Below are 24,764 nucleotides of genomic sequence, written 5' to 3'. Positions count from 1 at the left end.
ATATTTTCTCATACTGGAGGGTAAGAACCCCATGGTACTAATATTTATCATTTTTTTATTTTTGAAAAGTTTTTGGAATTTTTTTTTTCAAACTTGGTCAACTGTCAAAACTGGTCAAAACCGGGTCAACTGGTGAGAACCGGGTCAAACAGCTCAAACCCGGGTCAGTCTAGACCAACCGGGTCAACCTGGGCCAACCGGATCAAACGGGTCCAAAACTGGTTGAACAGGACCGAATGATAAAAAAGGTTAGGGGCACCGACTTCCAATTCTGGTGCTTGCACCGAATCATTCTTTTGGGAAACAGTTGTTGGTTTAAAAGGAAGGAATCTTTGAAGAGTCAAATAGTTTTGTCTTTTCTCAAAATCAAATCATTTGTTTCTGAAACCCAAACGAACAGTTTTCTTTTGGAAACAAAATCCACCGACTTCTTAAACAAACAAAGTCACGTGTACTTTCTAATTGGACGGTCCAACCAAACCTATATAAACAGGACCAAAGGAGGAATAAACATACCTTGCCACCGTCCAGTGAAGAATGGGAGAGCCGTACCTTAGATGTCCAGGAGAGAAGAAGCGATGGCACGCCACACAGTACAAACCACGCGATGGTAACGCATTTTTTTCTTTTTCTTTTCGAACTAACAGTGATTCTTTGGGGCAATCTATAATGGAATCTCACTTATCTTATTCACCAATGGCAGCCTTGCTCTCACGTGTTCTTGGCATTTAGCAACTATAAATCTTGGAGACACTTTCTCGGCAAAGGTTAGACAATTTATTTCTCACTACACATATTACAATGGAGTGAAATATACATGATATGCATGAAAACAATGCAACTATGTTAGCGTGAATAGTTAGAAAAATTGTGGTGTATGCATGCTATGTTAGTAAAACAAGTACATGGTTTAGTTAGGAATATTGGCTTCAGAATTTTCTACGTGCTCGAAATCCTAGATTTTTCATCATAAGCCATCCAAAGCAAACCAAGTTTTCGAAAACAATTTTTTTTTTTTTTTTTTTTTTTTTTTTTTTTGAAAACAATGTAAAACAAAACATTTTTTTTTTTTTTTATCCGCAGAACAAAAAATACCACAAATGATTGAATAATAAGTAAATGTGTGGGAACGAGTTACCGACAAGAAGATCCTCACGAGAACGACCTCAGGATAGGAGTACGATTAATCTTAGCACCAAAAGTAGTAAGCACACACCACCCTTTTCCCTATCTGATTGCATGATCTCCACTATATGCTGAAAACCAACCATAAATCCTTTCCACCGCTCAACCCACTATATGCTGAAAACCAACCATAAATCCTTTCCACCACTCACAATGATCATAAAGTACGCATAGGACAACTTCTTAGAGACACTTCCGAAAACATCCCTTCTGGCCTTGATAACCTCTGAATGGATCACACTGTATTGGTGTATCTTCCAATGCCAAACCCCATTTTTTTTTTTTTACCTTGAACGTTTCTCAACTAGGAGACATAGTGGATCTAAAGATCAAAAGCGGACTTTCATGGGACTGTAATGTAGGCTTAGGTAGTGGGTTAAAAGAATAAGGATTTTTTTTTTTTTTTTTTTAGGGTAGAACTTGTCACGAAACGAAAATGATAAAGTATCCTAAACTTCCTATGAACCACCCTTTGAATTGATTTGTACTGCCCCTTGCATGGATTTTTTTCTGCCCCTTGCATGATTTTTTTTTTTTTTTTTTTTTTTTTTTTCTCTTGGGGGTAACCATTGGGGTAATCATAGCATATTGTAGATTGGGACCATAGTAGATACTTAACGATCAATAATTGGTGATGAAAATGATTTTCCTGATCATGACAAGTTCTATAAAATGGGATTGGGGTATCTATGGGTAGGCTAAGGGTAAAACTGGTTTCCTAAAGGACATAGGTCAAATCGTGGGGATGAAAGAAAAGGCCAAGGCTCAAAATGGCTTCTAGAGGAAACATACGACATTGGGTGGGCTTTTTAGGCTAATATATCGGGAAAAAAAAAAGGCCTGTCCCATCATTTCTCTAAGATTTCCACTATACTCTTTGTCTCAAAAAAAACAAGGTTGGGTCACAAAAAGTACCTCTTTAACTGGTCGGCATTGGTAGGATTGGAGAACTCAACACCGTCAAGATCAGTGAGGATCACAGCTTTCCCAGGTAGAATCTTCTTAATAATGAAGGGCCCCTCCCAATTAGGTCTGAACTTCCCTCGTGGGTCTGGCAGATGTTTAGGCCTAATTTCTTTCAGGACCAAATACCCTTCCTTCAAATCTCTCGGACGAACTTTCTTATTAAATGCTCGGGCGATTCTTTCTTTAATAGCTTCGTGCATGATGTGTAGCTTTAAAGTCGCTTTTTACGTGATTAGGTTCAAAGATTCCACTCGGCTTGGATCCATTCCTCCTCTAAAGGCGGCACCCTCCCCGCAAAACACGTAGAGTAGGCATTTCTACTTGGTGGCAAAACGGCCTCCATTCCATAGACTAGTGCATAGGGAGTAGACCACGTGGGTCGCATCTGGCCGAAGTTCGATAAGCCCATAGTGCATATGGTAACTTCTCATGCCGGTCTTTGTATGTCTCGATCATCTTCTCTACAATCCTCGACAAGTGTCTTGTTTGCCGCTTCAAACTGCCCCATTAGTGCGAGTGCGTAGGGTGAAGACAAATGTCGCCAATTTTGAACTGCTGCGATTATAGCATTAAACTCCTTCCCTTGGAAGCATGTACCATTATCGGTGATAACCTCATGCGGTATCCCATACCGACAAAATAATGTTGGTGCGCAAGAACTTCCACATTCAATGCCGTAACACTACTTAAAGATATAGCTTCGACCCATTTAGTGAAGTAATCAATGGCAACAAGGACAAAGCCGTGTCCGTTGGATCTTTGAAGGATTTAACTTGCCAATGACATCGAGCCCCAAACGAGAGAAGGGCCAAGGCGCCAGAAAATGGGTTTAACTTCGGCGGTGGTCGCGGCGCATCAAATTCCGTGAATCGACACTTATGACACTTTCTAACGTACTTGCAACAATCTGTCTCCATAGTTGTCCAATAGTATCCCAGTCTCATGATCTTCTTAGCTAACATGTGCCCACTCATGTGAGGGCCACAAATTCCTTCATGTATTTCAGTCATAACTGTCCGAGCTTCATTCTCATTCAAGCATCTGAGTAAAATCCCGTCGTACGACCTCTTGTATAGAACATCTCCACATATGATAAACTGGCAAGCTAAAAGCCGAAGTGATCGTCGTTCTCTTTTAATCAGACCATTAGGGAGTCGTTGATGCTGAAGATACTCACGAATGTCGTGGTACCACGGCTCTCCATCAGAGGACTCAGCCGCTATATCAATAGCAAAGCAATACGCTGGCTCACTTTGAGATATAATCTCGATGGGCCTAAACGTTTCACCTTCCGGAATCTTGAGCATAGAGGCTAAAGTAGCCAAAGCATCGGCAAAGCTATTGCCTTTCCGCCCGAAGGTGAGTGAAAATATCTGGTCAAACTTCGCCAACCGGTTTCTCTCAAGCACTTGTGATAAGGAAGGAGGTTGGCATGCTTAACTTTCCATTCTTACGTGATCCGGCTGATAATTAGCAAGGAGTCTCCAAAACATCAATCTCCTTTATCACGGAGCTGTAGTGCATTTCGAAGACCCGACAATACAAGCCTCATACTCTGCCATATTATTGGTGCACTCAAACTCGAAGTCGATAGAAACGCAGGTCGCGTACTCGCCGGGGAGATAAGAACTGCCCTACTCCATTTCAGTTGATTCATAGCACCATCAAAATATAGAGTCCATTTGGTTCTACCAATTCCGTTAATGCGGCTCGATTTGCTAGAATATACTCATCACGGGAACTTCGGTCTGGCGGCTGATAATCCGGCAAAGGGTGTGCTGCTAGGTGATCTGCCAATGCCTTTCCCCTGATAGATTTCTGTGTGTGACATCGTAATCTCGAACTCTGCCAAAGCGGTATAACGTGAGGTTGACCCGGTGATCATAGGCTTCTCCATCGGTACTTGGCGGATCTATCCTTGATAATAACAAAACTGAATATGCAAGCATGTAGTGTCTAAGGCGTTGTGTTGCCCGGACTAGTGCGGACATGTCTTCTCAATAGGAGTGTAGTTTGCCGTGCTTGTGAAGACACTTGCTCAAATAGTAAATAGCTTCGCTCAACTCTACTGTCCGTCATGTTGTCCAAGCTTTGCTCCCATAGAAGTTTACGTGGAGCCGAGATGTAAAGTAACAATGGTTTGCCGGGGTCGGGGAACAAGTACCGGCTTCAACAAATATTGCTTAATCTTGTCGAAGGCCCTTTGACCTCCTCATTCCATTCCTTAGGTTGATCCTTTCCTTAGCAACTTGAAGATAGGCTCACAAATGGGCGTGGTATGTCGCAATGAATCTGGCGATATCTTGAAATTAAGCCCTAAGAATCCTCTGACTTCCTTCTCCGTAGCGGGAGCGGGCATTTCCACAATGGCTTTGACCTTAGCCTGATCAACTTCAATGCCCTTTTTGCTAACCATGAAACCAAGCAACTTTCCGGACGTGGCTCCAAAAACACACTTCTGAGGATTTAACCGTAACTTGAACTTACGAAGCCGTTCAAACAACTTCTTCAGATTCACATAGTGGTCATCTCGACTCCATGACTTAACAATCATATCATCCACATACACCTCTACTTCCACATGCATCATGTCGTGGAGTAAAGCAGTCATGGCCCTTTGATGCGTAGCTCCCGTTCTTCAAACCAAATGGCATAACTTTGTAGCAAAAGGTCCCCATGGGGTGATAAACGAGGTCTTCTCTCACGTCTTCTTCTGCCATCTTGATTTGGTTATATCCAGAGAATCCGTCCATGAATGATAATAGTTCATGACCAGCAGTGTTATCTACCAGCATATCAATGCTAGGCAACGGGAAGTCATCCTTCGGGCTTGCCTTATTAAGATCTCTGTAATCGACGCACATCCTTACTCGACCATCTTTCTTGGTGACTGGGACGATGTTAGCCAACCAAGTAGGATAGTGAGTTACCATCAGAAAACCAGCATTGTATTGCTTGATTACTTCCTCTCTAATCTTCAGCATCCATTCCGGTCTAAGCCTCCTCAGTTTCTGCTTAACCGGTTTCTTTTCTGGAGATAGTGGCAACTTGTGAACTACTATATTGGTGTCCAGCCCCGGCATATCATCATAGGACCAAGCAAACACGTCTTTGTATTCCTTTAGCAATTCAATCAGGTTTCTGCGCTCAGAGAGGGTTAGAGTTGTACCAATCTTCACATCGCGTGGTTCTTCTGTGGTGCTAAGATTAATTGTCTCTGTTTCCTCAATGACTGGCGTCGATCGGTCTTCATAATGTTCGTGAGGAAGAATGGACTCAGCAACTTCATTGTCCATTTCTTCTTCATCGTCGGGGGAAAAGGGGTCATAACCTGCACAAATCATCCAATCATCTTGCCCTAAGGCAAGGGGGTAAATCAAATCTGCGGGAGTTTTAAAACTTTTTTGATTTTTTTGGATTTTTAAAATATTTGAATTTTTTTGGATTTTCGAAATATTCGAATTTTTTTGGATTTTTGAAATATTTGAATTTTTTTGGATTTTTGAAATATGATTATATACATGGGTTGAAACAGAAAGTCTCACGGGCTTTTTTTGGGCCATATCGGATTCATCCGAAGGCTCAAAGAGAGGACTATGTTGGCTGGGGACCGGATCGGTCATGGATATTTGGGTTCCCCAATCATCATAGTGTCCATCAATGAATGGATCCTCATCAGAATCTAAAGTATCTAGAAACCTTTCCCAAATTTCATATTATTAATGCGGGAATTCGAAAGTGGCATGTTCTCAACATCCACCTGGGCTGGGTCAATAAGAGATTCCATATTCAACAAATCATCCGAATCAAGTATGGTCCGGGGTCCAACTGGACATGATAAGGAGTGGCGATCTCGTCTCACAGGTGACATCTAACCGGGAACTGGCCAAAGTAAAAGATGGAGTATAGTCCATACGGCGAGGAGGATGTCGATCCAACCTCATTTATCAATTAAACCTGTCTAGCCTCATGATCCAACCTAAGTTGGCGATATCTGAATAGGAATTAACATCCGCTCTGAAATAGTAACCGAAGTTTGGATCACGGGTCGTCGTCTTAAGCCCCAAAATATATTGGAATCAATAATAGCCTCAATCTCTGCCCCTAGATCAGGTAGAGCCAATCTGAGATGATTCACCGTGGCACTAGAATTGATAAACAATTCTGACAGTCCTTCCACAACCTCCTCAGTATAGCCTAGTCCTTTTCGATCATCTTGACTAGGAATCTGCAGCGGTTCTAAAATGCCATTTTGGTTTTTTCCTAATCCAAGTCCTGGAAAATAGTTACGCTCCGCGGAACAACCGAAGTCGCCTTAGGATTTCCATTGCAAAATGGGGTAGGGAGCTTCTCCTTGTCGGGTGCCCTAAACTCCACAATCTCTAATGGTTCCTCGATTGTAGTTACACTTTTCTTCAATCATTGGTATTACCTTATGCTCTTCTGAAGAATCCAAATCATCCGAATCACCAGTGATGCAGATAATCTTCCCTTGCCATAAGAACTTAAGCTTTCTGTGAAGTGTAGAGGGAATTGCACCGGCCTGGTGTAGCCATGGTCTGCCCAAAAGGAAATTGTAATTAGCCTCGATGTCCATAGCCAAGAATGTGACTTTGAACGTGACTGGACCTATTTGGACGTCGGTTGTAAACTTCGCCAAGGACTTCTCTTCTCGATTATCAAACCCATGAACTGCTCTCTATCCTTAGTGAAAGTGAAGTCTTACGGCATGATTCCAATAGCTTTCGCATATAATTTGTAGGCAGATATTCAAACCGATCCATTGTCAATTAGTACAAATGGTACTTTATGGTTGTTACAATGCACCGTAATAGTCAATGCTTTCGTGTGGGTTATACCATCTGGGGTCAGATCATCATCAGAAAATGCTATGGAGTTTGTCTTCCTGAGGGGAAGCGATGGTACGCGCCAAAATCGTTAAATTTGGATGGAAGCCGGAACATGAGCTTGGTTCAAGGTTTGAAGAACTGCTTGCCTATGTTGGGGTGGCGCCATGAGTAAGCCCATATGGAAATATTGGACTTGGTTTTCTGCAATTGTTGGATTACTTCATTACCCTCTCCTGTTTTCGGTTCGATGGCGTGGGTGGGTGGGTGTTGTTGGGCCAAGACGATCCTTCAGTAAGTGTGGTGGCTTGTATATCCTTCCTCCTCTTGTCAAACCGTGAGTCTCAACACATTCCCCGCCAAATTAGGTTCTAATTGCTTCAACTGATGTAGTGAGATTGTTGAGTCATCCGTACTTTTCTCGCTCAATTAATTTCTTCCCTAGAACCTCCTCGGTATCATGACTCTTGGTAGCCTGGCCCGGACCTTGGGGATTGTGATCGGAGTTAGGATCACCTCTTCTTGCCGAGTTGGATTACGGCGAATCATGGGTCCTTGAGGTTGACCCCCACTCGTGATGTCATAGATTGAGATGTATTCAAAGGATCTACCCATTTTGTAATGGGCCTCTGCATCATAAAGGATTCAGTGCTCTCTAGTCAACTTGAATGGCTTTTGAATCTGTGGAGTATGAAGAAATGGTGCTACCACCTCATTTAATTGGATACCTCTAGGCTTTGTTTGCTCCATGCATCTTCTGACTGCATCTTGAAGATTAACAGGCCTTGTGGTGTTAACATTGGATGTCTGTCTAATCGGAATGATGAATGATGCTGGATCTTTTTTGACAGCTTCCAAACTATTAACTCTCCCATTATGCATTGGTAGTGGATTTGTCGATATATTGGGAGTGCCGAGACTGGACGCATCTATCTTACCCTCATCAATTAAGTTTTGGATAAGATGTTTAAGGAGCATGCACCTCTCCGTCGTGTGACCTGGAGCCTGATGGAAGTCACAATGTTTTGAAGCGTCATACCGTAGCGGCACCGGTTTGGAGGAGGCCTCCGGCTGCATTAACGTAATCAAACCCTGTTGGACTAAAAGCCTTCAATACAACTTGTAATGGAAACCCAATTCGTGAACTGCTGTCTCGTTTGCACAGGAAAACCCCGTCTTCTTTGTCTTGGAGGGAAACCCGACTTGATGGGAAAAAGGATGAGTTGTCACCTCATTTGAATTTGCGTATGTGGTGAGGTTGAACTTGTGCAAAGAACCACATTGGCTTCTTTGTTGTTCACCGTTCACGATGGGAGGTTTCTTCTTCTGGCGGTTAGATCCTATAGACATTGGTGATGGGAGAAATATTGCGGATGATAACCCATCTTCTATTTGTGATCCAGTGGCAACTAAGGCTTGATATGTCGGATGATAACTAGCACTTAGCACGGTTGCATACTCTTGGTTCAAACTCTTCATAACCATCCTAATTTGCTCTGTTCCGCGGGCCTATCGATGATTTGGGCGCTTTTGTCCTCCATCTTGTAATGTACTCTGTAAAACTTTCATTCGGACCTTGCTTCAAAGCTTCAAGTTGCCTTGGCCCATTTGGATGTCGGTGTTGTAAGAGAAGTGAGCTCTGAAAGCATTTACCGTTCAGGCCAAGTCTTGATTTTTTATGCTTTGGATTCATCCACCAAGTAAAGGGCTGCACCCTTAAGACTCCTCTGGAATAGTTGAACCATTAGTTCTGGCCCGATTCCCATCGGTTGTAGATAACTTGCATACATACGAATGTGGGCCTTTGGACAGCCGGTTCCCTCATATCGCTCCATCTTTGGAAATTCGAATCCATGTGGTACTCTGATCTGTGGATATGGACCGCATTATCAAGGTCCAGTCTTCACCTTTCATCTTGGTCATTGCTTCTTTCAATTTCTTAATCTCCTCCATTCTGAGGGTCAACCGGGTTTGGATTGGGTTTTGTGCTTGGTATTGTGGGTTCGTGTAGAAACGATGGTTGTGGAGTTTGTGGAAAATAGGTTGGGGTTGGTAACATAAATGGGTTGGACATCATGGTTGTAGTTGGGATTTGGTTTGGGCTTTGAAAAGTTTGATGAGTGGATGGTTGAGGCATGTAGGTTGTGTTATCTGAGGAAAAATTTGGGACGAGTATGGGTTGACATAGGAACATGCAATTGGGTTGATCTATGTGTCGCATATGGAGTGGGTAATGAGGTTGGTAGAATGGTAGGGTTAGGACTAACCATGGGGGTAGTGTGATACACGGTTGTTGTGGTTGACCCGGACTTGGAGTTATTGCAAATTTTGACATCATCTTGAGAAACATCTTTTCCATCGCCTTCTCCATCAATTCCTCTTGACTGGTAGGGATTGACGATTCACCAGAATTACTTGTATGTGGACCTCGAATGTTCGCTGATAAAATTTGTCCCTCGGATGGAGTCTTTGGTGGAGAACTTCCTTGTGGCACATACATCTGTGATGAAGGTATAGGTGGCAGCGATAACTCTTGAGAAGAACCGTCTGGTAGATTCTCCATTTGAATCAGTGAGTTAATGGTTGCACGAGATAACCTTAACCCTGGTCTTCTATTCCAACTAGCTTATGGATAAGCCTTCTTCTTTCCTATCTTAACTGAAACACCTCAAAGAAAATGTAAGTCGACTCTCTAGGGATTTCCCGGTGAGTCGCCAAAACTGTAAGCACAAAAATGTGTACCTAAGTCTATGCAATTGCTTTTAGAGTAAGCCACTAACTTTATTAAGGAAAAGTTGAGTAAAACCTCTGTGAAGGACTAGCCCTCGAAACTAGATGATTATTGGGTTGAGTCAAGGTACGATGTGGGAAGGTGTTAGGCACCCACAATCGCTGGTAAAACCGACCTTTACTTCTATTGAGGTGTAGCGTGTTAAGATAAAGGCAACAAGAAAGAAAGCTTGAAAAATTAATCTATCAAGTTGGATGATCCTCACTAAATTATAAAAAAACTAATAACTATATGCTATAATAAAACTAAAAAAATAACCTAATATGCAATGCTAAAGGAAATAAAAGAAAAGGAAAGATGTCACCTGGTTTGGAATGTTGCCTCATACTTGATTGTAGATTGATTGATTGATTGATGATAAACTTGATCTTGAATTGACAACTGTGATTTTTGGATTGAAACAGGTGATTTGAGGAAAAAAACAACTTTTGGTGAAAAGAAGTTTCTACTCAAGATCGACAAGAAGAAAAGAAGGATAAAATGAAGAACTAGAAGAAAAAATGAAGAACACTAAAGAGAAGAAGGCTATTAGCTCTGAATAACTAGGTCCAGATTATTAACTCCGAATTCCTAGCTCTAGCTTGCTCTAGATTATTTTTTTATGGGTGAATGAGACCCATATTTATAGCTTTTTGGGATGGATTTCAATATGGTAATGAGTTTGATCTAATGGCTGAGTGTTGATGAAGAAAAATCCAATGGCTTGATCTCTTTCTGGTTGCACCTCCTAAATCTGGCCCTTGATTCAAGAGGTGGGATAAGGGGTGCGATCTTGGCCCTTGGTTTTTGGATATTTCAGATGGATTAGGGCAAAAAATCAAGCCCTACACGTCCTTAATGAGCCCATAATCCAGGGTTTCCAAACTTGGCTCCAAAATGGCATATTCTCTAGAATATTCTTGATTTTAGGGATCAAATCAAATCAAACAATTAAGGAAGGTTCTCTAGGTTTTTGGAGGCTTGAAAATGGGCTAGAAACCCTAATAAAAAGGTCCAACTCGAGCTGGATCCACAGCCCATGAGCATATGGTCCAAAATCCACAAAAGGCCCACTTTGACCATATTTTCAAATCTCACAAATTCCCTTTTGACCGGGTCAAAATTAGGCAAACTCTTCTTCACAAAAATTGTTAACTAATCCATTAGGAAGGTCCATGAACTCTTAAAAATACCCTTGGGTCGAAATCTTACTCCAAAAAAACGTTGCACTCAACAGTGCGCATAACGGGCTGAAACGGGATAGGGCAAGATTAGGGTTTCCAAAATCCAAAAGGAACCTAGGCAAGCTTGTACTCATTTCGAAGGATTTTTCAAGGGGAATTCAAATATGAAATAATCTCATCCAAAGAAAGAGTGGAAAAAACGAGATTTGGGCTCCAAAGGGTTACAGGGGCATTTTGGTCATTTTCAACTCAAAACTCAGAAAGCAACGAAACTTCAGCCATAGCTAGAACATGATGAGGAGAGTCTAAAGACGCTAAAAGAAGATGAAAAGAAAGAAGTTTGATATAGAAATGAAGACTCTAGAAAGCAAATCACCTTATATGATCAAATTTAATTCAAGGCAAAATCGTGAATGAATTATGCCTGAGGTGCAAAAATGGGGTGTCTAGACATTGCTATAAACAAATTATATCTCAAAATCACAGATCTGATCTAAAATATGAACAAACAAAACATGATATAAAAACTAATGTTTTTAGACATCATTACAACACATAATATCATTGCTATAAATAATAGATGATTTCAAAACAAAATCAAATGAATATTTCAAAATACTATAAACATATAGGTTATAAATACAAAGTTTGAATAAGAACCTTTTTAGACGGCAAGAAGAAGAAGCTATAGATTGAAACTTTCAGTTGAGGAACCCACTCAATTTTCAATTGAGGCAGAAGAAGTAATCGATTGAACCGAGAGCGCGTTGTTTATTTCTAATTTTGAAAACATCTTGGGATAATTTGAGATACCCCCCTGTTTTGCATTTTTTTTTAGATACCCCCCTGTTTTCAAATTCATTTGATATACCCCTTACTGATGACACATTTATTTGACACAGTGACGTTGCAGATGATACATGTCTTGTATCATCGTGATATATGTCATGTATCATTGTGTAAGAGGATGATATATGTCATATATCGTGATGATACATGTCATGTATCATCACGATATATGACATATATCATCCACCACGTTAATTTCCTGTGTCAGTAGGGGGGTATATCAAATGAATTTGAAAACAGGGGGGTATCTAAAAAAAAAATGCAAAACAGGGGGGTATCTCAAATTATCCTAAAACATCTTCGATTTATATATTAACACACAAAAGGGTAAAAAGGGTATTTAATAAAATTATAATGGACTGGGCCAACTCAATTTGGCCTTGAGGGTTATTAAAATAGAAAAACTGTGTCCGTGAGTTGTTTGTATGAGGAAAATGGGTTTGAGAGTTATTATCACAAAACATTGTCCTCTAGAGTTGTTTTGAATTGAACTTGTAATATTTAATAATTTTTCAAACATATGCTAACACTTATATCCGTATCCGTGAGAAAAGTGTAAAAGTAGGCAACTGAAATTAAAAAATAAAAGAAAAATAATCTCGCCTTTTTTTCAACGAAGGAAACAAAAAAAAACCTGTGTCTAAACTCTAATGAACCTTAACTTCTGAAAAATTTCTTTTGGTTTTCTATTCACATCTTTTCCAATTTTCTATGTTTATAAAATCATAGGTTAGTTAGGTGAGACATTGCCGACGAACCGGAAGAACCAGGTTAGCTCGCGATCTGTTTTCTTTGATTTCGGTTTCTCTTACTTTAGATTCCCGATTACAAATGTTGTTTTTTTTTTTCCGATTGAAAAATCATTTCTCTCTCTCACATTTCTCTTGCTTGTTCGTAAACTTATTTATTTCCAGTGGAAGATATTTTATTGTGGGTAGCTCAGAAGTGGAAGATCAATTTGGTAAGCTCCTCAATCGGTTCTCCCTCTATTATTTTTTACTAGTGAAAGCCCGTGCCAGTCGGCACTCTAGACACATTGCTTTTGAACAACACCCCAAGAGACCATCTCTATGGTAGTATTGGATCGATGATATAACCATTTCCAACAGTTTTATACTTCATAATCATTTTATACACATACTCAAGTGAGCTTAATGATTACAATTCTATGCATTTCATTTCTCACAAACCAACTCATTACACATACCCTTACACATTCATTAATTCAACACATATCAGAATGAGAATGAGGAAAATAAGGGGAGAGAGTCTTCAATTAAGAGCATCATCATTTTTTTTTAAAAAAAATAAAAAAAATTAGCAGTGTCCTTTGTATTTTCAACATTTCAAAAACCTAAATCCTAACATAACCTGAAAATCAAATAATACAATTCTCATAGATCAACCATACCAAAATATATAACTTCATATTTATACATAACACAAATTACTTCTAAAACTAAAAGACAACTCATTAAACATTAAAGAAAACTTTGCATAATTTTTCACCTGGGGCTAATTCTAGTAACGAAAGGGAAAAATAAAATAAAATAAAATAAATACTCCATGCCCACTGATCAAGTTCTTCATTTATCTCATTCTCCCCTCTATGCATACTGTTCACACCATTCTGCTACCATATGGATAAATGCGCCATGGAGCAATGATTGCAATCAGGTCGCTGAAAAATTCTGGCAATTTAACTTGGTACCTACAAGCAAACCACATACACATGATTTTTTTAAACTTGATACATTTAGCATATTGTTTACAAAAGAGATGGTTCTCAAAATGAAATAATCTCTATTCTTACTTTCAAGTATCCACGCTATCATCAAAAAAAAAAAAAACCCTATCATAAAAACTTACATAACATATATATGGATACAACATATTCTTTAATTTCTAAACCAATAAAAGTAGCATTCTTTAATTTCTTACTCGCCTTTTCTCATTGGTATTGATGTCCTTAGAGAAGAACTTCTGGGTATACGACATTTGTGGTACAATTTCTTGCATTAGGTGGAAGAAAAACGGATATTCTTTTTGAAGAAGTACATCTGGACATTGCCACATAGAGCTGTCCATGACTGAAAATCGGTGTCCTCAAATCAATGCCAACATATTTCACTGACTGACCTTGCGACTTATTAATTGTCATGGCATAAGCTAGTCGAACAGGGAATTGTCGCCTTGATAGTTTGAAAGGCAACTCTGAATTTGAGGGAGCCAGAGATATTCTTGGGATGAGTACCGGATTTCCAGCTTTCTCTCCAGTCAAAATTTTGGCTTGAAGGACTTTACTTGCACATTGAAGCACCATAAGTCGTGTCCCATTGCAAAGGCCATCTTTAGGTGCTATGTTCCTGAGCAACATTATAGGGCATCCAGGTTTTAACTTGAGATTGAAAGGTGGTAAGCTAGAAGGGTCGAGGGAGTTGAGAAACTCGGTGGGATAGTGAGCCCCACTTGGATTATCAATACCATCTTCGATAATTTTATCTGCAGCCAAATACTTAAGCGCTTCACTAGGGAACAAATTCAGTGCAACCTCATTAATTGCACTCACATCATCATTACAAGCAGCAAGAATAGTACGATCAGTTAAGAAGTTGGAGACGGTGTGTCCATAACATCCAATTGGGGATAGACAGACAAGATGAGTTCTTGGATATTGGTACACTTGCGTATTCTATTTGGCAATTGTATCATTCTTTGGGATTCGAACCAATCTAAATAAATCAAAGCAAAAAATGAATTCATTAGTTTCTAAAATAGTTCGTTTATATATGGAACTAATAGAGAAAAAACATTCTAATTAGAAGGCATTAATAGCACACCTCCAACAAAAAATTGGCGAATTCGACATTCTCAGACTCTGCCATTTCAACTCTGACATTCTAAATAACTCCAAAGGAAAGAGCGTCGTAGTGATGCACCAACAAATTGCTCTCTCTGCTAACGGTATAGCCTAACGGTATAACAGGTAGTGTTTGTTGAAAATCACCACCAAGAACTGTAGTGATACCACCAAATATCTTCTTGTTTCTGTAGATATCTTGAAGTGTTCTATCCACAGACTCAACACAGTATCTATGTTGCATGGGCACCTCATCCTAAACAATTAGTTTTGTTTCTATAAATAGGTCAGCAAGGTCGGAATGTTTAGTGAAGCCGCAAAAAGTGGTATCTATCACATCAATTGGAATCTTAAATGTAGAATGAGCAGTGCATCCACCAGACAATAACAAAGATGCAATTCCCATGATGCCACCATGATGACAATAAGACCCATGTTGCAGCAGGCCTTTGCAATTGTATTATACAAAAAAGTTTTCCCTGTACCAGCTGCTCCATTCAAAAAGAAAAGTTTGCCCTTGTCACCAAATCTTGAATCGATCCGCGGATTAATGTAAGCATGAAGTTGTTCGTCATTAAGACGACTCACATCAACTGCATCCTCTTCTCCTATGCCTTCATGCTGAAGTTGGCGTTGCTCCCAAATGAGCCTATTGCCAACAATTTTGCTCCAATCCTCTTTTTGCTTTGGCATGGGTGGGAAATCTTCCAATGTCTTCCCAGATTCTAAAAGGATTTGTTCCACCAGATATAAGCCGTAATCTGTTATTTGCTCATCAGTTGGATCTGGGATGCCGTGCTTTGTTCAAAGCCAGTGTCCAAGATCATCACATATACTCGATGCAAATTTGCTCCAAAGTAGATCTAGTTGTAACGGATTACACTCTAAAAGAATTACACAAAACAACCTCCGCAGTTGATATCCAGTTTTCATTATCGCCGCCTCTTCTAGGCATTGTATCCACTCATCATCAGCTTCCAACAGCCCACGGGCAATACATGCTTATTTGTATGTGTTGTACATGGTATCAACGACTTTATAAAGATATGCAAAGGAGGTAGACCCTTTTACAACAGTAAGTAGCAAGCGTAGATAAAACCTTTTCCCGACATTAGGGCTTGCAAAATACATCCTACCAATGGAAGGTCCCTGAGTCCTAGGAGTCCACTCTTGAGAGTCTTTGTGGAAAACATAGTGTCGTGGAAATTCTTGATAAGTATATGCTCGTGTATCTAGATCTTCAGCACAACGCTTAAAGAAAGCTGTTAGTGTTGAAGTTTGGTCTCTGGCTCGAGCAAGAATTGCATCCATGGGCTCTTTGCTATTGAAAACAACCCTATGCATGCCTTCCAAATGAAGCGCCAATCGTTAGACACTTGGAAACTCTTTATGCATTGGATTCTAAAATAGATGCCATGCAGCTTCTGTTGGTCCAATATACCTTGCATCGATATATTGCTGAATCTCATCATTTGTTCCTGCCGCCACTACTATTGCTTTGTCATAGCCTTTGTAGATGTACTTGTTAATATATTTAACAGCTTGACCGCGATGCACAAACTTCAACATTGATATGGCGGTCAAACATTTCGACGGATATGCATTGTAGGGAACAACATCTCCATTATCAACTTTAACCATTTTATTCTTCCTCTTCACAAAATATTTCTTGCCGATTAATTCTTCCGGTAAATGGAGTACCCTTTTTTATCCATAATTGTTTCCTCCACAAACTCTTTTGGATAGCCTTTGGTGCATCGACCATTTTCCATACATGAAGCACTCGGATCTCGATCACCACAGGGGCCATGAACCATGCACTTCTTCACTATTTCAAACAATGCAGGGTGGGTGTCGAGGTCTGGGAATTCAGCACATACAAATTTATCCACTTGCTCACTGTTTCGGATCTTGTCATCATGCACGAAAAATAAAAGGCAATGCATATGTGGAAGACTGCGCTTCTGAAATTCAATAGTATAGACATATGCAACCACCCGGCGAAGATATCATTCTTCAAGATTTCTTTCATAATTGCTTTTCGTTTCAACTCGAATACCCGTGCAACTACTTCAGGCCGAAGTGTCGAAGTTTGGTGTTCCTTGAGAGCATCTTTAATTTTCTTCCAATTAGGGTTTGCAGTCACCATAAGAAAAATATCTGGGTGCTTATAGTACCGGGTGATAGCCATTGAATCTTGAAAAATCTCGTACATGTGCCTTGGACTTCCAACATGCGAGGAAGGTAAAATGAACCGTTGGCCAATTTGATTAAGACTTAATCCCTAAAGTGCAACATCTGTCAAGCACTTGTACACATCCGAACGGATGGTGCCTTCATTTAGTCTAATGTATCACAGCCAGTTCTGTTCATATGCAGCCCAAGCATCAACCAAAAATTCATGCAACAATTTACACCCCAGCAAGATGGATGAGTACTCTGTGGGTCGTTCAAACAAACGGTAGGCGTAATACAATAATTGGGTGAGTCTTGCATTGCTTGGAGCATTTCTCTTGACGTCCCACAACTTCAAATCAGGTGACTAACCCAAATCCCCATAAGGAAATAGAAGAACATAATGCAAAGGCAAATAAGCGGGATGATATTCGCTTATTCGTTCCAACTCATGCCCTCCTCTCAAGAGAAGTACAATATCACGCATGGCATCAACCTTACTCCCATCTCCAGGCAATATCACTGCAATCTCATCAGTTGTCGAAAGATTGTACCTTCGTCTATCCGAATGCGGATCATAGTGTAGATGGACCGGAACATTGTTATTCTTAGAAGCATTTTTAGTTAAAACCTCAAATGCTTGCTTATAGATATCACAAAACTTGTGGGTCTGCAGAAGAGTTTCTTGTACAGTTTTCAACACTTCCCTTGACAAATTTGGATTACGATTGTGGCGGTGATCCAAAGCAGTTAGGGGATCATAAATATAAAGTTGTGAAAACTTAGGTTCCATCCCTGGATCAGGCAACAATGAATCGATTTGATGCCGCAACTCCCCATGAACAGTGAATGAGGTAGGACCACATCTATGTAACACACGATCGTTAAATTTGCAACCAAGACTGGTAAAGGCATTACACACGTTGTATTGCCGAATCTGCTCACGGAATAATCTTGCACGTTTATTAGATCCTTCGAATAAAGATTTAAGTGCCGGAGGCAGTGGAGAAAGAAGCGGTAGCTCAACTTTTCCTTGTAAACAGCAAGTTCCAAATATAGGTCGGTTGTGCCTTGATTTCGATAACTGTTCATCTTTCCAATGAAGGGCCGAACAAAATGGACAAAGAACATCCATCTTTCCCAAAAAGTGACGGCGATTTGGAACTGGAAGCGCATGGCCTCTATGAGGATTAAGAATTTCTTCTTCACTTTTGTCAAATCTAGTCATATCATGATCACTGCAAAAATAGACCTATGATATATCACGCTTTAAGGTATGTTGAAACCTAACATAAGAGTGAGAATTTAAGCACTTGACTTACATAGTGTTATCCTTACAACTTTGCATTGTTATATCTTTTGTGACTAGAGGCTGGTTTTCTCTGTAAGAGATATCATACAATGATGAAGAGGACCTAACTTCGTACGTTGACCTCGTCTTCTTAAAGGAATCTGCTATGTAATCAGACATAACATCTTTTCCTCTCTGTCTCCGATTTTGTTGTGCTATAGTCATTTGATCGTGATCTAGAGGCACTTGCATTTCCCTTTCTCTTCGAAGACGTTGTGCAACAGATCTCTGATTAGGAGGTGCAATAGATCTTTGACTGGGAGGCATAACAGATAACATATTGGGAACCGCAATAGAACTTTGATTAGGAGGCACAACATATAGCCTAGTGGAAACTGCAGTGGATCTTCGATTAGGAGGCACAACAGATAGCCTATTGGGAGCTGCAGTAAATTTTCGATTACGAGGCACAACAGATAGCCTATTGGGAGCTGCATTAGATCTTCGATTAGGAGGCAAAACAGATGGAGAAGGAGTAGATCTTCGATTGTGAGGCACAACAGATGGAAAAGGAGTAGATCTTCGATTATGAAGCACATCAGATGGAGAAGGAATAGATCTTCGATTAGGAGGCACATATACCAGATTCGGGGGCATAACATATCTTCGATGGGGAGGCACATATATCGGATTGGGAGGCATAACAGGATGTCGTGCTATGGAATTGACTGTGTGAATTAACGACTCCTTTTCCCTCTCTTTCATTTCTCCAGTTTGTGGTAATAAAGTCACGACATAAGATACGCCCGTTAATATGTTGATATAGTTGTACTCATAAATAACAGACAATCAATATAATGATAGATATGTAACTGGACAAATATATATGTGTGTGGGTGTGTGTAAATCTATGTAAAAAAAAACAATTTCATTACTCGGGACTATGTTCAAGTGATATTTAAAAGTGGTTATGACACAAAGTGAAATCACATAATAGTATTTCATACTGTTGCAATTAAACTTTTGCGACTGAATTAATTCTCTTTCACCATGATTGCCTAGGAAGGAAATTATGCAAAAAGTTAAATGGTATCATAACTGAAATGATGGTTTAATAAGGGGAGTTCTAAGAACAAAAGCGGGTGAAATATTATACCTGGAATATTGGTTTAGGGGAGCTCTAACCAACTTCTGTGAAACTCAAGAGAAGCTCATGAATATCCTCCTGAACAAAACCATGAATACCATGAACAAAACCACACCACTATAATCCTCTCACTTGGAAGTAAAAAATAAAATTCAAATACTGCCTAAAAAATGGTGTTGACTAACAACATGAAGTAAAACAGTTTTCTATTCAGGTTCGATAAATAATTGACAAATATCTAATGAAAGCAGCACCAATATAAAGCAGTCCAAATTGATCCCCATGACCCATGTCCACTGTGAGACTGAGTACCTCCTTTAAGAGTGGTTATAAGCATAGTGACAAATCCAAATAATTTATACCACACTGAATAACATCTGACTTCCAATACCACTTTAAATTCTTGCCTAAAGACATCAAAACTAAACCTAGACAAAAAGTATAAAACCTTCTCCCAATTCGGAATTGTAAACCATGGGAGCGAGTTATCGATGTTCACCAGTAAATGGTCCTTCCCCCTATTAGTTAGCAGGGAATTAATAGAGACAGAAGTCTACTAGAGTTTACATAAAGTAGCATAAATTACTAAAATTATTCATCAAAAGGTAGCAATACTCTGAAACATAAGTTTAGTATTAGAAGTGACCGATGGAAAAAACTATTACTACTGAGGCTTTGACTGTTACCAAAAGTGACCGATGAATATTTGATATGGGATTCACTGCTACTGAATGTGTATAAACAAAATAGAGGTGAGGGAGCATAGAATTTGAACGGCCAGCCCACATGATACTTGAAGTACATTAACTAAACATAGAGCAATATAACCAAAATTGCATTATACACACCATCTATGATGTATAAACTAAGGAAAGAAAAAAGCAGTGTTTAGAAAACCGGACTGGTGGTTAAACCGGGGTCCGATCGAAACCGGTAAATTTTTGGTTCGGGTCAGGTATAATTTGAGTTTTTGGTTGGACCATCGGTTTAAGTTTAAACCGTGGTTGAACCGACAAACCTTTATTATTATTATTATATTTTTTTTTTGAAAAATTGATAATGTGGGGAGTTGAACCTAGCACCTAAACCAGATAGTCCAAACTCCAAACCAACATGCTACTATGTGTTTCTTGTATAAGAAATTCGTTTTGATATATAATACCAATTAATATTGAATTAAAACATGTATTTATTCATTTTATTATTGTAATTATTAAAAATTTTGCTAAATAAACATCAATCGGTCTGACCGAGTCGAACCATGGTTGAACCTGATTGAACCATTTTAACAAAAAATCGGTTCAATCACCGGTTCGGTTTTCAAAACATTGGAAAAAAGGCACGCACCAAAGGATCATACTGCCTTACTGTTTCTGGCTTTCAATCATCAAAGTATAAAAACCAAAATGTATAAGGAGAAAACAGTCTGAAGCAGTCTCGAGACTAATAAAGTTAGTGAAGTTCTTAACTCTAGCAAAAAAATGTTAGTTCTTGACTATGAAAGCTCAATATGTTTCCAAAACTAAACTATTTAAACTCCAACCAATAAATTCAAATCAAACAACAGGACCTAACCTCATTACCCCTATAATCCTAAGCCATTACACCATTAAATATAACATTTCAACGGCCAATTGATCAAAAACAACTTTGTGCCATTATACAATCAAAAGTTAAAACTCTACAACTCTAAATCAAACCAATGGCACTTCGTATACTGATGGCACTTCGTATACAAAAGTCAAAACTCTACAACTCTAAATCAATATAATGATAGATATGTAACTCTAAATCAAACCAATGGCACTTCGTATAAATCATATGACAGAGGATTACCTGTATACTGAGAGAATCAAGATAGCTCAAGCCTTCTTTGCTATTGGGATTTGGGGATTTTGGAATCGAGTAGATAAGGGGAGTTTGAGTTCTCGACGTTGAGGTGAGAAGATGGGTAAACCCAGCGACGATGAGGTGAGAAGTGTTTTTTTGGTAAAAAAAATCGAAACTAATGTTTTTTGGGTTCAAACTCAATAGCCGTTTGATTTCTTTCAAACAGATCTGGACCTTCCTTTGTGTATTATTTTGTCTTTTAGTGCTAAAAAAAACCCTAACTTATTAGACAGATTAATTTTCTATTAGTTAAGGTGGGGATTTCTATTAATTTTACTAATTTGGTGTTGAACAGTATGTGGATTGTAAAGATATTCTTTCTTCTTCTCTTGCTTAATAAAATTCATGAGTTTGATTTAATTTTGCTGATTTGGATTAGGAAATCGATACAAGATCAACACTTTCGTTAATTTTTTAACAGTTGAGAAAGATGGGGGTCTTGTATGAGTTATACTTGTTACTGATCTTATTTCAGTAGAAAATGATGGAATTAAAAAAAAATGAGGGTATTTTCTTTCTTGTTAGTTTCAGATCAGTGGAATTCCCTCTAATACGGGCTTGAATGCTTTAAGGGAGGGAGAGAAGGAGCCGCGACATGTTACTGATTTCATGTGTTGCATACTGTGCAAGGTCACACTAGCTAGGCAAGTTGTATGCTATCTATTTGATAAAATGTTAGACAAAGTTTTGCTTTCGGTATTCATTCATGTTTCAATCTTATTGGTTACTAGTTAGTTCCTGCACAAATGCATATATATAAAGGAGACTTCCTTGTGATCTGCCCTCATAAGGATGTAACGGCTTTCGTGGGTGTTAATACATGCTAATCTTAGTATATACTATGTAGGAAGGCATACCTACTTTATAAAGTGGACCTCGTAAGTGTTTATATCAAATTCAAGTGATACACAGTTGCTACTTTATGAATAATTGACATGCTTGACACAACACTATGTGAAGCACACACACTATGATGATCACCATGCATTAATCAATCTTTTCTATTAGTGGGATAAACTGGTTTTCTGGATTGCCTGTACGTGTTGAGGTGAAAGGTGACAAATATGCTGCTTTGGTCAACTTCGTTCTTTGTATGAAATTCCATTTAATTTACATGATTAATTAATTAGTAATGTTAATAGGATCTTTGTTTATTTCTGATCAAAGTGAAAATTCAGAGTTTTATTAGGCTAACTTTCCCATGAAGATAACCAATACCCCCTTGGGAAAGCCAAACAATTACTAGTTACTGACTAATTGGCTATGTTTAAACACTAACATATATAAATCCCACATGTTTAGACCTAATAAGAATGTGACCATGTCAACATGACATTTGAAGGTTATATCGATTAATAACTAATCAACGACTTGGGCTAATGAGGGATTGAAGTTTTCTGAATATACTAGCAACTCAAGGGTGTTGATGTAGTTACATCTAGTATATATATTGTTATTGATTGCTTCTTTCAGGCAAAACCATTTTAGCTCTGACTATGTAAACTTGTCCCGCTTTACATTGTTGGTTAGGTGAAGTCATTTCTAAATAAGTTTGATTTGTATATTTGGATTTGGATTTGGATTTGGATTTGGATTGGTAACTTTGTTTCTATAATATTTAATTGATTAGTGGCTTTGGATTTGGATTTGAACATACCTTTTGTTTTGTGAAAATGGGTTCTTTTACTACGTTTCAGTCTTTCAGACTGAATGTTTGAGTTGAGTTTGCTTTGCTGGATGTAGGTGACGAGGAAATTTAATGTAGTTGATGAAGGTGGAGGGTTATTGGTCCAATGGGTATGGTTTCACAAGTTGTTCAAGTCGGTGGTTGCCATGTCCGGCGATATGATTTGGATATGAGAGGTATGTTTGTTTTCCACCCTGAAAGTCCTTATGCTTTCCAACAAATCATGTTTATAAATTTATAATACTAGATTACTATTATAAGACTTTCCAAAAGCCCGTTTCCTTTTCTGTCAATCCAACTTGAACCATGGGTTTTCTCTTTTCACCGGTTATCGTTATTCAAGTGGTTTCGATCAGAAAGAAATGTGTCTTTTGCGGTTCGCCTTCTTTATGTTTGGTTAGCAGTGGATCTGAGAATCCTTTCGAAAGCCATTAGGGCGGAGGTAGATCCAAAATATATAAGTTTCGTAAAACAAAGTGGCTCGCTTCTGTTAGTCACAAAGAGTATCTGATTTCACACTTGCTTGTTTCTACTGATAGCGAAGGTAGTCGTATAGATATGCACCATTGGAAAGTTGAGAGGGGTGTAGGCAGTCAGATGCCTATTGGCTTAACTTATCTGGTTAGTGATAACTCATTTAAAACTTAGACTAAACATTATACAGCACAAATCTGTCATGCTCCTCAACTTTTGTAATTAGTTTTATTAGGTTAGGTAGCTTTGAAATGCTTGGAAGGTTATGTTGTTATATGTGGTTGGAAAGCAATAACAATGGACCAATTATGAACTGTAAGAGTATGACCTTTTTTTTACTAGTGTTGGTAATTCATAGCCTCTTCTTAAATAGTTTTTTTTTTTACTAAATCCATCTCTTCAAACTGTAAATAGTCATCTTGGAAGACAAGTTCGGGAGTTCAATCCTAATCCTGGAACTCCACAAGAACTAATTAATGGAAGTTGATAAAGCTTGTGAAAGTTTTTGGGACCAGCAATTTGAGATGAAAACCGTTTATTCCTCCCCTCTTGATTACCTATGTAGTGCACTTGCCCAATAATTCACTTGAAGTCTTGAATTTAGTATGGGCCGAGAGAAAAACAATCAAAGACACTTCTTACTGTTGTGTTCTCTTGTCATGCAATTATTGTTGTAATAACTTTAGATGGATACGATTAGGTTTTGACATTTCTATATATGTTTAGACTTGGGTTACAGTCTTATAGATGTTAGATGATATTTAGAAATTAAAAAGATATTGAGTGTGGTTCTAGACCCAGATGTTAGTTGTGTTTTTTTTTTTTTTACTGAAATTTGGCTTCATATTGTTCAGCACTATACAGGTCCGGAGTGCTTGCTATAGGTTCCTTGACGTGATTTCACTAATTTATCAAAAAAAGAAAATAAATGGACCTTACAAGGAAATGCATTTCTACCAACCTAATGAAATTGTCTTACAAAAACAATCATTTGTAAGAATAATTCGTTTGCAGGCCTTCCATAGTAATCTTGCCTTGCTAAGAAACTACATGTTCTTTTGCAAAACTCTAATCCATCAGGTTCTTATTTTTATTTTTTATTTTTTATTTTGTTTTGTTTTGTTTTTGCTTCATATCCACCTTCATAAATAGATATAAAGGTGAACTAGTATTACCCCCCCACTAGATGAGCCAATTAGGATTTCCCCCCACTAGATGGCCAATTAGGGTCTCCCCCTAAACACACAGTCAACTTGGTTTGACCGTTAACTTTTAAGTCAAATGGCTGAAAATGACACAATTGCCCCCACCTAATTAAAATTGAATATATTTTTTTGAAAAATAATGAGGGCATTTGTGTCATTTTCAGTTACTTGACTTGAAATTTAACGGTCAAAACCAAGTTGATCGTGTATTTAGGGGGAGGCCCTAATTGGCCA

At 38.7% G+C, this 24,764-nt stretch overlaps 2 long non-coding RNA genes across 2 annotated transcripts; one reads left to right on the top strand and one right to left on the bottom strand.

Annotated features, from left to right (window-relative positions):
• Window positions 1–305: 305 nt before the first annotated feature.
• On the top strand, window positions 306–10,784 carry LOC147481352 (uncharacterized). Its single transcript, XR_015205228.1, has 3 exons — window positions 306–610; window positions 704–767; window positions 10,194–10,784. It is a non-coding gene; the product is annotated as an uncharacterized LOC147481352 (long non-coding RNA).
• Window positions 10,785–13,179: 2,395 nt separating this feature from the next.
• Window positions 13,180–19,531, bottom strand: LOC147481351 (uncharacterized). The gene is made up of 2 exons (XR_015206100.1): window positions 19,284–19,531; window positions 13,180–13,512 (listed from the first exon to the last, which is right to left on the bottom strand). It is a non-coding gene; the product is annotated as an uncharacterized LOC147481351 (long non-coding RNA).
• Between the last annotated feature and the right edge of the window lie 5,233 nt (window positions 19,532–24,764).

This window comes from Coptis chinensis, chromosome 8, assembly GCF_015680905.1.
Source record: "Coptis chinensis isolate HL-2020 chromosome 8, ASM1568090v1, whole genome shotgun sequence".
NCBI classification, from domain to species: Eukaryota; Viridiplantae; Streptophyta; class Magnoliopsida; order Ranunculales; family Ranunculaceae; genus Coptis; species Coptis chinensis.
This window is presented reverse-complemented; position numbering and strand designations above follow the sequence as displayed.